Genomic DNA, 13651 nt, shown 5'->3' with positions numbered 1-13651 from the left:
TTTTAATCGTCGTAGATGTCTTCCCGAATGATCATAAATGACTACAAATGTCAGTAACCAATTAAAGACAAACTGATCGTCGGATCAGTTACGTTAAAAGTTAATAAATCTAATACATTTCACGATTTATAAATTTTGCAAATCACTTGTAGCCTTTTAAAATATAAAATTCGTACTTAATTTGTAAATTAAAGTAAAGATTTGTCTTGCAGAATTTAATTTTAAAATATCATCTCATGTCGAACTAACTATTTTATCTAATGACTGTTACAAGAAAATTTTATAGAGTACCTAACTGTACAAAAAAAATTCGTAAAAATTAAATTTTTAATTCTACACGGCAAATCTTTACTTTAACTCACAAATTAATTATTAATTTTATATTTTTAAAAGGCTAAAAATGTTTGGCGCGATCGAAATCATGAATCTATTAACTTCCGACGTAGCTAAATCCATCCAGTTTTTCTCCTTAAATTTAAGTGTCCCTTCGACGCAAAGCGTCAAGCGTGAAAGTATATACAAACATACGTCGGGGGAAGGAGGGGGGGGCGGGTCACTCCCAGCGATCTTTACGTAAATCAATACTCTGCGGCATACCGAGGCGTAATGCTCCCCCGATCACTTCCTCGATCGTATGCGATTACCGCCGGGCACACGAGAGCCGTTCATTTTCACCGGCGAGCCTCGACGTCGCGGGCTTGACGTTTGATTTTCTCGCTCGGCGAAAAGGTTCTATTAACCTAACACACGCGTTGCCCAGCCACTCGATCGCAGAGGCTGCTGTATCAAACCCCTTCCCTTTTCTATTTCGCTGCGTGTCTATGGGTCCCACGCACGCGACGAGCCGTACCACGCGTGGGCGAAGGCGCTTCGTCGCTTGCACGCACCGTCGCACTTTTAACTGTCACGGCCGCTAGGTTTAACCTCTGCTCGAGGATTCGAGTCCAAGATTGCCGCATCAATCTTATCAATCTTTGTCCGGAAAGATTGTCTTTCAAAAAGAACACGAAAGAGGAAAAGAGAGAGACGTATTTATATTGCAAATTTTTGTCCGAATCATGCAAATATATTCATAGAAGATATCGGACTTAAAGATCACATTGTTTGAAAACCAAAAATAAACGTACATGTAAAAAATTATAATATAAAAAAATTTCACTGTAATAAGCTCTTTCTCTCTTTAAGATCTACTTTTTATTACTCGAGATATTCTTGAATAATTTTTCCTAAGAAAATAAGAAATAATGACTTAAAATTTTTTGTTTGAATCGACGGAAGACTAGGAAATTTTTTCTTAAACTCAAAGACTGAGTCAAAATTGTAAGAGTGACAACTCTCGATTCGAATCCTTTCTAAAAAACCTACTAACCAATAATTACTCTTTCGCATTATTATTCGCGAAAAATAAAAAAAAGTGTATCAATTTCCTTATAGTTATTAATTCTTAATTATTCTATTTAAATTTTTAAGTTATTACTACAATGATGATATACATACATATTCATAAATAAATGTCCTTATATTTTATGTTAATAAGATAAACCACACACAGAAATATTTAGAGTCTCAATTCTGTACCGGATCAATTTTTGACCCAAATAGGTTTTTTTCTTTTTTTTATGATTGTATTTTCCATTATAAAGAAAGAAAAGGACAAAAAAAATTTTGTTAAACTCTGCTTGTTGGAATTGGGAAAAAAACAATACTTTTTTTAAATAAAAAATTCAAATTATCTAGACATTGTTTTTATTGAAAAATCGGTTGCAAAACCTCGACGGAAAATCTATCATCAAAAATCAAGATTGCAAAGTTATAGACACAGTTTGCGTACAGTCATCGAAAAACAATTTATATAAAATCGCGGAAGAAGTTTCTTACCTTGTTCTGTTTTACAAAGCTCCAGGGGAAGGAAACAAAGCACGCAATCGTCTCCGAGGTTTATTTCGCACAACTGATTTCTTCCGCACTCACACTGTATTCACCGAACAAGGTTCCTTCCTCGTTACGCGAGTCTTCCTCGCGATAATTTTCTTTTTTTCTCGAGAAAGAGGGAGAAGAATGCGCGTTGATCCGCTGCGATTATTTATCGGAGCGAATTGCGACAGCCCACGCGATCTGCATCACGCGCGTGCACGCGATGCACGCACACGATCGTGCGTCCACCCACACACACACACGCACGCGTTGTCTCTCGTTTGGGAGATTTTTTTTTTCACGAAAGAAGAGCAATAAAACATCAAGATAATCGATCGGCGAATAATAGATCGTCAAGAAGATTACGCAAACTGGAGGAATTCCGTGTCTCTCAAATCACTTGGGCGATATCACGTGTTTAAAGATAATACACCAAATTACACGAAAATAATACGAAAAGTTACGTCTAATGCAACAACATCATCAACCAATCGTAAATCATCAACAATTGATAACTAAAGTTCACTCTGAAAATTCGATTTAATTAAATACTCTTATGTATTCTTTTTAAGAAGAAAGACAGAGTTCCAAAAAAAAAAAAAGAAATTTCTTTCTCACTTTCTTCTCGCAACTTTCTTCATCTCGTAATATCTAGTCCCAGCAAGTTTAGCGGCCGTTTAAAACTTATCGCTAAATTAACACTATATCATTCCACGAATCCACGTAATAAAACGAGGTCAACAAATTGTTCTCCGCATTATGTCAAACTTGCAGAAAACACGCACAAATCCAAATAAACAATTCCTATGTTTTTGTTTACATCGAGGCGCCCCGAGTGGGGCGCGCCGCGTACTCTCGGAGCACGCGTCAAAAAAACGCGTAAAATCTTTTCCTTCACCTGATTTATTTATTTCCCACGGTATTTCATACGGTTTTCCGAAAGAACTGAAAGAACGTGAAACACTGGCCGTGTGTCACACGACTAAACGCGCACGAGACGAGAGAGAAGCCTCGACCGGGGAGCGCGCGCGGAACACTGAACGGGACGGGACCTCGGTTTGCCTAGCCTAGCCGCCGCTAAACGCCACACTATCCTAGGTTAGACACGCTCGCGACACACTCTCCCTCTCTCTTTCTCGCGTCTCTTTCCCCGTCCGCCTCTACGGATTCTCTTTCTCTCTCTATCTCTCTCTCGCTCGCTCGCTCCTCGCAAGCACGAGCCTCGCCGTCTCCGTTACTACTGCGAATCTCTCTCGCCTTCTCTTACTCCCACCACTTCTCAAGTTGTACCGTACTGCGCGCGCGATTCTGTCGACGGTAGGAAGGAGCGGCGGGGGAGGGGAGGGGGAGGAGGGAGGGGGAGGAGAGGGGAATCGTAAGGCCATAGCCACGGCCATCGAGTCGCGCGCACGTATACACGCACGTGTATGTATATATATATATATATATATATAATATATATATATGTGTGTGTGTGTGTGTGTGTGTGTGTGTGTGAGGTATGTGCGTGCGAGCCGCGACGTCCGCGACCGCGAGCGTGCATAGGCACGCGCGCGCGTGTGTGCGACACCGTTTGCGATTCCGCACGTCGCAAAATTACGTGTATATATATATATATATATATCGATACTCTTTTCGTTCCATCAATTATCTAGCATCTTCGTTTATTCGAACGAAATGCGGAATCGCGATTTTATCGCTAAACTAAATCTCGATTACATGACTCGATGCGCTCGTATGTAAATTTGTTTTGTTGATATTATTGAAAATAAAAAAAAATGTTAACCATCCTTCGATGTGTTTGCTGAAAATTATTTTCGAATTTACGAGAAAGCTACGGAGAGTAATTCCGGAATATAACTCCATACAATCGTTAATCTTATCACGACGACAATTTCGCAACTTTATATCATAATAATATTGCGCACGCCGTAATTTTTATGGGTCACTCGCGTACATCATCCTGGTAACAATGAGTGCATCGGGAGGTCGACGAAAGGACGGTGGCTCTCGACGCAATGCGTTTTTTCCATCCTAAAAGCGTGCCAGGAAGACGATGCAAAGTACGTGTGCGCATCACGCATCTTGATTAATGAATGTGCGTGCGTGTGTGTCCACGTGTGTATATAAAACGCGTTCTATATTCCGACGACGATCCGATAACGTGCACGCGACACACGCGTATCTCTACGCACAGCGTGACAGAACTCGTATGCGACTAACAATAAGCGTAATATAAAAGGATGTATCCCACCCCAACGACACGTGTTTTCGCCATTTAAATGGTCGCTTTTATGACGGTGACTTTCGATCCGAATATACACGATGATAATTTGCTTCGAAAGTAACGTAAATCAAATTTGAGCTACGTCGGCTGTGTCCCAGATTGATATAAAAAATTATTTTACGGAGAAATTTTTTTCTTTCTCAGATTTGATTGATTTACCGTCGGTGGTGAGTATGTATGTATGTATATGCAGCGGTTTGAAATGCATTTAAACAGTTTGCAGTTCGGCGCCTTCTTTACAGCAAGTTAATAATAAATCAGTTATATTTATTTTACAATCTTCTCGCGAAGTATTTAACGAGAAGCAGCGACAAGGAACTCGATGCTCGTTCTGAAATTAATGGAAAATGCGTTTTCTCGCGTTGGCTACGCAGCGCGACGCTATCAACTCGTTATCGCATATCGCTAATAATATGATGCGTCTGTGAACGTTAGATTAAAGAGTAATTAATGATCGTTTGTAGTCACGCCAACGTGCATGACGTATGACGCGATTTGCCGATTTTTACCGGACTTGATGTCTAATGCACTTTGCATTCAGATCAAAATGACGTGTAAAACAAACAAAACATCAAAATGTACATTATTTTGCCAAAAGAACGTAAAAAAATATGAAAAAAACACATAACGCGTAAACATTTATATAAAAAGAAGCAAACATTAATCATCTTTCGTAATATTTCAGCTAAATTCTAAAATATCTTTACTACTCCTATGCAGTTGCATTTATACATATAATTTATTTATATTTACATAAATCCGTATTATGAGTAGATAAATTTGGAATCGAATAAATAGTTGATTAAAATTTATATTATTATGCTGTAATTAATCCTTCTAATATAATAAGTGTTTCTTATAACACAAATCAAAATTGTTTCCGTAGAGAGAAACTACTTACAAAATATATAGTTAATCTAAATATATAGAATTGTTTGATGATTTGACGTGTATCGCAAACTCTCCTTTTCAAATTTAGTCAGAATCTAATGTATAGAAAATAAGATAAAACGCCGAATAAAACTTGATAGTGTATAAAAAGACTATAATTTTACAAAAAATGCTTGCAACATATATAAAAATATAAACATAATTTACAAAACTACTTAACGTTTCGTTGCATATTACGTATCACTCATCACTGTCTATCTGTTTGATATGCGGCAAATTCTCTCTGAACTCTTATCTGCATATATTACCACATCAGCATCAAGGCAAAAAGAGTATCTATATTTAAAAAAGGTAAATAAATCAATGCTGATCGGTCGATTCCATTATCCGTGTTTGTTCAGCAAAATCATTCTCAATAAATCATTCATTAAACGTTAAACAATATCTTGATACAAATTGTAATTCATTTTGTTCGGTGTTGTGAGTTTTTTTCTTTCAAATTGAATAATTTATTATCTATAAAAATTTAATTACGTGCAATTTTTCGCAGAAGCCAAAGTTTTTGCGGGGGAAGGGAAGATTTTAGGGCTAAAGGGGGTAATGCTCTCTGAGTGATGACACTCGGTGTTTGAGCAAGCTTCGTCTCGGCGATTATTAAATGCAACCGTTCAGCGCGCAGACGCAGGTGGCCGACGTGATTGCCGCGAAACGGATTCGCGAGACTTTCTAACGAAAGTGCAAGTGTTTTCTTTCTTTCTCAATCGGCCGTGCGACTGCCGCGTAACCGTTCTCGTCTCGCCGACTTTCGCACGTTTTCCGCGATTTCCCGCCGAGGTCGTCGAACGCTTCCTGCTTCGGCCGGGCTTCCATTTTCGCGATTGCGCACGTTATTTTCGGTCTGGAATCTTCCCCTTAAACCTCTGATCCTACGACAAAAATTTGAGAGTGGGAGTATAATTCCCTTTTCGTGGTCGTAGCATGAGAGGATTTTTTGTCGTAGGATAAGAGGTCCGACTGTACCTGAAAATCAGAAATTTTTCGTACAAGAGAAGGATGGAAAAACTTTAATATACTTAAAGGAGGAAACCACTGTGACGGGTTCAAAATTTCGATTTTTTTTTCTTTTTACATTTTCGTAATGCTTGAGATCTTAAAAATATGTCTCTAAAATATTATGTTAAAATTCGCAACGGAACTATGGTAATTTTATGGGTAACGCGCAAGGTTATTATATATAAATTAATCGGTTTTAAAGCTTTAAACGCGTTTTTTTCGAAACTATATTTTCGCAACTGGGCGCTTACATATCTCGGTCAATTTTTATCCAAATGACTTGTGAAATTTGGACAGAATATTTATAACAAAATTGTCTTCAGTTGCACGTACAATTTTTTAAATTCGATGGTTAGTTTTTAAAGCACATTTAAAAAGCTGATCATTTTAGTGGGCAAATCACGAACTTTTTGTTCTTTAAACGCCGCCATTTTGTTAAAAATTATTATTTAAAAAAATCTGTACGTGCAACTGAAACTACAATCGTATAGTTTAAAATAAAAAAAGAAAAATTAATTTCAGAGGTCCTGTTCAGAAGCAACACGAGCGCCCGTATATTCATGATTTTTTTGCAGAGGTACACTTCACAACATGTCAACACTAGAAATGTTAATATTAATTGATGATTTTTTTAATAACATGTTAAAGATATGTATAGTAAATAGATAAAAAAAATTATAAAATTTATTACTTATTTATTTTTTTAAAAATTGTAAAAATATAGCCTTTTTTCAACCGTCACAGTGGCTTCCTCTCTTAAATTATAATTTTTTACTTATTCAAACAATCTTCAAACTATTCAAATTTAAGTTAAAATCCCTAATATGAAATGAATTGAAGCATAAATATCAGCTGTTACTTTTTTGCTTTCTGTTTTGTAAAGTTTAAAAACTTTCGCTGAAACCTTTTTATTTTCCATCATTAATTTAGAAATGTTAATGCTTCGAATTATAAGTAAGGTGCGAAAATTTAAGGAATAATGCTTAAATTATGTGGCGGCAAAAAGAAAGAAACCTTCTTAAGATTCTTGCGATTAATACTCGCCCAATCATATAAGCGTCCTCCATGAGGGGCGTTCAGTCGATTTAGGAAGTCCCGGATCGACCTTCGCGCGGTAATTCGAGGGACCAAAATTTCTAAGATCTCCGACCCAATACACTGACAATGAGAGCTGCCCGCGGCGCTCAGCCAAGGCCCAACCGGCTTCGCCGTGACATAAATATTCGGGGCCCTCTTTGAGGGGCCTCGCTCTTTCGGCGGTCCAAAGAAATGAACTTGAGAGCGCGCGAGAAAAAAAGGAGAGGGGAGAGATGAGATACCCGTAACCCGTAAATGTACATCGTGGCAATGAACGATCCTGAAGCGACGAATTTGCCGATTCAACCGTCATCCATCGAGAGACGTGAGACGCTTCTTTTCGTCTATTTTTAAGAGCGCCAACTTTACGCTTGTCACAACGTGGCATACAATCCGTCACTTTTGTCGATGATGTAATCAAAAAATAAGCACTAAACGACGAAAATTTTAAGTAACCATATTTCTTGTTCGATAAATCAGAAATTTAAAACTCGACGATTTTCGAATTCAAAATAAATTAATTATGCTAGAAATATTTATTAATTACATCAACAAATATAAGCTGATTACATCAATCAGCTTATACCTGTTGATGCGTTCTATAAAGTTCATATTTTCGTAATTTAAATTATTATAATTTATGCAGATTATATAGGATAATTCCGGAGGTGATATAGTCATATATGGAAGAAATGGCCAACGAAAAAATTATTGAAATTTTTCGCAAGATGGCAATACTACTTTGTTTTTATTATCAGAACTTCTAATTTCTTTTGTTCATTATAAAGAGAAAAAGTTAAAATTCAAATCAATTTTGTGATTTAAACTTTAATCATAAAAGTTTTCCGTTGAGAGTGTCAGAAAAAACTACGGCCACTTCCGGACTTTCGTATCATCATACAAAAATTAGAATTATTCTGTTTTATTAGTTTTAACTCATTCAGTTTTCAACAGAATTTAATCTATTAATAAAATTAAAAAACTCGAGACGTGCATTCGATATATGGATATCAAAAGGATTGAGAGAAAGTTTTACTCTATCTCGGGACAAATCGTGTCCGACGTTACTAATCATTATACTATGCATTATTTATAAATACTAAAGTTTGAATTAATGCGGATATAAAACTCGTTAACGATCCCGAGAACAAATGTAATAACGCAACTTTATATTCATCCGCGTATACATGTTCTAATTATACCTTGGTAATGAAAACTCGGAAAACGAGCTCCAATAAATTCGCTTGTTACGAGGCTTCACTGTTCAACACCACTTCTACGAAAAAAAAAAAAAAAATAATACGATCATTTTTTTTCTATCCGTGCATGAAGATGCATGCGATTTAATTTCGTCGTTAAATTGGCAATTTGATTATAATTTATACATCATGTTTGCCTACTTCAACGTAAAATATCTTGTTGTTTTTAAATGGCAATATTTTATGCATATCTGATAAAACATTTTGTTCAAAACCAGTTGTGAAGGGTAATAAAATTTATCATAAAATTTAACACTTAGCAAGTCTTTTATAATTTTAATAAAATTTCAAAAATCTTTATATTAATTTGAGGCAATTTTTTACATTATCATGTAATGACATATAATTAAATAAACAACCTTAAAAATATCTGAAATAAGCAGATAAGCTTTAATCTAGATATAATTACAAGACATGATTTATACACATAATTATCTGTAAAATATTGTATGAATTATCTACTGTAAAAAGATATATAAAAAAATTTCTTAAACTGGTTTTTGTTTCTAGTAGGTTGAATTTTAAGAATCTTCTTTCTTAAAATTCGACCTACTGACCACTTTTAAAAATAGCTTCGGGATGTCAAGATTTGCGGTAACCAAACGAAAACAAAAAAAGTTCTTTATTATCCTTTCTATCGATCTCTCTTGTCGCGCTCCGCACGATGTGACATTCGGAGTCGCCGAATGAAAAATTGCGCGCCTTGATAGTGCAGTTTACGTTTATGTTAAACCCACAACGGCACTCCCGAATCGTATGTACATACATACACACTCAAATGTACACGAATGCACTCTGAAGCGTTTCATCGCGCGTCACCCGCGAGCGAGACTAACTTTCACTCTCTCCTCTCTCTGCTAAGTCTGCCGTAAATTCGGTAACTTCCACATCTCCTCATGCCCCTGTCCTCCTTCGACGATTATTTATACGTATCGTACGACGTGACAAAAGAAAAGTAAAAGCATGTGATTCACCAAAAAATGAATGTTGAATCATTGAATGGAACACTAGCATTATAATATATATACTTTTTCTTCGATTTAAAAATCAAGAGTTCAAAAAAATAAATATGTATTTAATAGATTAAATTTATGTAAAAAAATGCCTAACATAACTTAATTAAATTAATGTAAAACGTGAATCACCCTTTTTATCATAAATAGGAGTTTTGTATTGAAAGAAAAAAATTACGCATAATTTTGCGGCAATAACGCGCGAGGTGTATGTTTCTACGTGCGAAATTCGACCGTAATTTTCCTTTTCACCTGGCCAGGTGACAAGATTCTGATATTATCAGAGAGAAACATGTCTAACAATATGTTAATCTCGATGATTAAAAATCAATGAGAAGTCGTTATTGCATTACAGGATAATCAAAGCGCGATAAGCTCGGATAGATTATAATGATATGTGCGTATACTTTATCTATAAATACCTTCGTAATAAATAAATATATATATATATATATATATATATATATATATATATATATATTTGGCATCGTTTATGGAAAAAGATATTAAACATTATTGTTTCAACAATTATCTTACAAGTAATAAAATTTAAAAAATCTTGTAACTACATTGCACTGATCTCTGCAATTTTATCTCATAATATGTATTATATTTTTGAACGGTTTTTTTTTACTTATATTTAATAATAATTTTAATATAAAAATTATTGCATTCGTATCCTGTTCATACCTATTCCAAAATGTAATAATTTATTCGAGCAAATTTCTGTGCGAGTATAAAACGAGCGTGTTGTTAAACGACGAAAGCTTCCCAAGCTTTGCGTGACTTTAATCGATTCTTCAGCAGCGAAGGGATAAGTCATAACGGTTCGAGGCTCTTCGTACGAGAATATCTAAATATAACGGTCAAGTGATAAAAATAATAGACTCTAGCATAATGTAAAGCATAATATTAAGTATTATTGTCATGTACGAGTATGACTAGCGTACCGTCTCAATTTTCTCCATGTTAAAAAAGCAGAATTCACCTGCGTCACCAGTGTCGCTTAATTCAAAATGTCAATCAAACAATATTTAAATAACTATTCGTAAAATTTTTCTTCCAAGAGATAAAATAAAATTTTTTATAATCGTAAGACAAAATTGTTTCTTTTTTTTAGATTTAAAAAAATATGTAAACTATAAAATTCATTCTAATTTAAAGTTCCGGCGTAAAAAGTCTGCTAAAGAATTTAATAACAGTTTGCGGCGAAATGAAAGTTCCGATTGTAACAGAGCGATGTATTGTGATTATGTTTGTATTTAATTTCCACATTTATAGTCAAGAACGCATTAAGAATATATGCAAATCGTAAAATGACGCGCAGTGCCATTTGCCTATAAACAAGTATTGAAGTGCATCGCAATTTACGGTTAATTCGAATGACTGTTGTTTTATAAAGACTTTCTGCATAATAAACCATCTCTGCAATAAGCTGTCTCGTATGTATGTCCGTGAAAAAAGTGCATGCTGCAAATTTATCGATCAAATTATCATTATTGATTGAATGCAAAGAAGTTTGTTTATTTGTAACTTCAACAAATTGATTTTATGCTTACGTCGACAAAATTTGTCGAAAACATGAACCCCGTTTTTCAAAGAATGTAAAAGTGTGTGTGTAATGTGTGTATTTTATTATATAAAATTTTGTAATTTAGTAGTTACAACACAGTTGGAAATTATTTAATGACTTTTAAAACAGTATCGCGAAATTTTGAGAATATTACTGTGTTTAATGTATTGTAGAAATTATTTTATGCGGAATGAAAATATTTCATCAAAACCAGAACATCGATGGAAACTAATTTTTTGAACTTTTTAAAATAAAAATATATATCATTATACAACACACCCTTCGTATAATTAATATAAAAAAGACAAATGTATAATATTAAAAAAATTATAAATATGTTTTTATATTCGCTCTCTATGAACGATATGTAATAAAAATGTGATCTTTTAAATTTGACAAAAATAAAGTATAACATACTTTTCAAGTATAAATCTAAATAAAAGGAATTAAATTTTATTTATAAAGAAAAATAATTCGACTTTATACTAAAAATATTTGACTTCTTTTTGTATGGCAGAAAAAACCGTGTCAGTGCTTTTTTTACATTTAATAATGAAATTTTTAGTTTCGCGGCCCATTACTGGAAATGTTTGAATAACACTCCCATGAAAGATAGGTGCTAAATTACGTTTCGCTAAATTTAAGCTCCTCTCTCTTATTCGCCGATCATAATTAGCGACAAGGATCGATTACATGATCCGAGCAAAGCTTTAGCGCGAGATGTCCTGTCGAAAAGTAAAAGAAGTAAGGGACGAAGGGGGAGGGAAACGCACTCTCACTTTTCACCTTCAGAAAGCCCCGTTCTCTTCTTTCGATTTACCGACTTGGCCGGTTTAACGTACGCATAATGGATCAGTGTGAGGAATCGTTATTAGCGCCCTGACATTTCGGTGAGTCAGAAAAGTGTGTGACAGGGGCCACTGGCCAGTAATCGGGTCAATGTTAAAAGCCGGGACTCTAGTAACGATTGCCTAACATGCGGCAATGAACACGAAGAAGAGGAGGGAAGAAGGAAGGACAATATTTCGGCTCGGTGACAATATTATCTAACCTTGCGTATACATAACGATCAGTCTAGCGCGTTCTTAAAAGGAAGCCGGATCGTAAACACCTCTGAGGGAATCGATCGAATATGTATACATACGTTCCTCACGTACGTGATTAATTACATCCTTGTTGCGTCACCAAGATAAAATAGAGGGAAAAAATATGCGCAAATATCGAAACGTTTTTTATATTTTTTTACCTTTCACGTATATTGAATACTTTCACTGTAAAAAAATATGCAAATATAGTCTGTTACGTTTGTTCTTTTATACTCCTATTATCTATTTTATTTTTAATAACGTACGCTGTTACGTTTATTCTTTCGTACTACTATTATCTATTTCCTCTTCACAATTCTACGTTTATAATTTCCATATATTTTTTACTATATAGACATTTCGAGTAATTCAACTCTTAACTTTAATAATATAATAATGAAACGCCACAACAGAATCGATTAATAAAAATAATAGATACAAATATTATAAAACATGCATCATTAAATTACATATAAATGAACAAATGGATTAATTTAATAAACATCGCGAAATCGTTACAAAAACCATGATTATCATAATGCATATTTTTTTAAATTAATATCTATTTTCGGTCAGTCTTTTAACAATTAATAACTCTGTTTATACTATTTATTCGTGTATGTATTATATTTTTCATTATCCCTTTCATAAAACTTTCATAAATTCCGTACTTCAGAACGCTTTATCAAGCCTCTGTCGGTTTATTTTTCTCGCGCGACGCATATCTCGTTAAACGCGAAAGGGTTAAGACTGTCGTGGTATATAGGATATAGGGTATATAGAAAAAATAGTAAGTCGAGGAGAGGGAGGGAAACTTTGAATTTTCCCCGCGGCGCAACAACACCGATCGGTGCCTGCATTCTCTCGTGCTTGCATCGCGAGACGAGCGAGCATTCGCTCTTAATGTCCGTGCCTGGTGACCCGTGGTGCAAACTAAACTCACCGGAGAAAGTTGCCGGATACTTTCTCGTAGCTTGCTCCTTGCACGCCGGTCGATGCAATCGTTTGTAAAGGGGGCCCCCTCGCATCTCGACCCGACGCCGCTCGCGAGCGAGCGAACGGTTTTTAGTCCGCTAGGCGTTCCCGATCCTGAGATCGCGAAGTGCGATTCGGATATAGCTTCGATAGTAATAATTACGAATAATCCCCGCCCGATCTGGCATCCATGACAAATATCCAAATGCATGTATAAAGACGCAATAATTATCTCGCAATAAATTCCAATTGACAGACATTGAAAGCGTGGTCACTTTAACCATTAATAATTATCAACTTTCCGAATTTAATAATTAAAAAACATAGTGAATACATATGTCGGATCGTTAAAAATGAAACTGGTATTTTGCGAAAGAATCGATTCATTCTTGGCACGTTCGGTACCTTGAACACCGAGGCATTCAGCTCTTCGCGGACCAGCGACTTGATTTACTCGTCCGAGGGAACCAACTCTCGCGCTCTCGCAAAGGTAGGTAGGTAGATAGTTAGATACAGCCGGGCAC

The 13651-nt window shown here is 35.3% G+C and overlaps 1 protein-coding gene across 4 annotated transcripts in view; it reads right to left on the bottom strand.

Moving 5' to 3' along the window:
- Eip74ef (Ecdysone-induced protein E74) overlaps positions 1-13651 on the bottom strand; it is a 188081-nt gene that overhangs the window by 168091 nt on the left and 6339 nt on the right. The window contains exon 1 of one of the 4 annotated variants that reach the window (XM_072896090.1): positions 1879-3140. The exons of 1 other annotated variant lie outside the window; for it this stretch is intronic. The gene's annotated coding sequence lies outside the window, so the exon portion shown is untranslated. Of the gene's footprint in view, positions 1-1878; positions 3141-13651 lie in introns of those variants that run through there. 2 more of the 4 variants (XM_072896085.1, XM_072896089.1) reach the window with 2 other exon arrangements.

Source organism: Anoplolepis gracilipes, chromosome 7, assembly GCF_047496725.1.
Source record: "Anoplolepis gracilipes chromosome 7, ASM4749672v1, whole genome shotgun sequence".
Lineage (NCBI taxonomy): Eukaryota > Metazoa > Arthropoda > Insecta > Hymenoptera > Formicidae > Anoplolepis > Anoplolepis gracilipes.
Note: the sequence above shows the minus strand (reverse complement) of the source record. Positions and strands in the feature narration are given on the sequence as shown.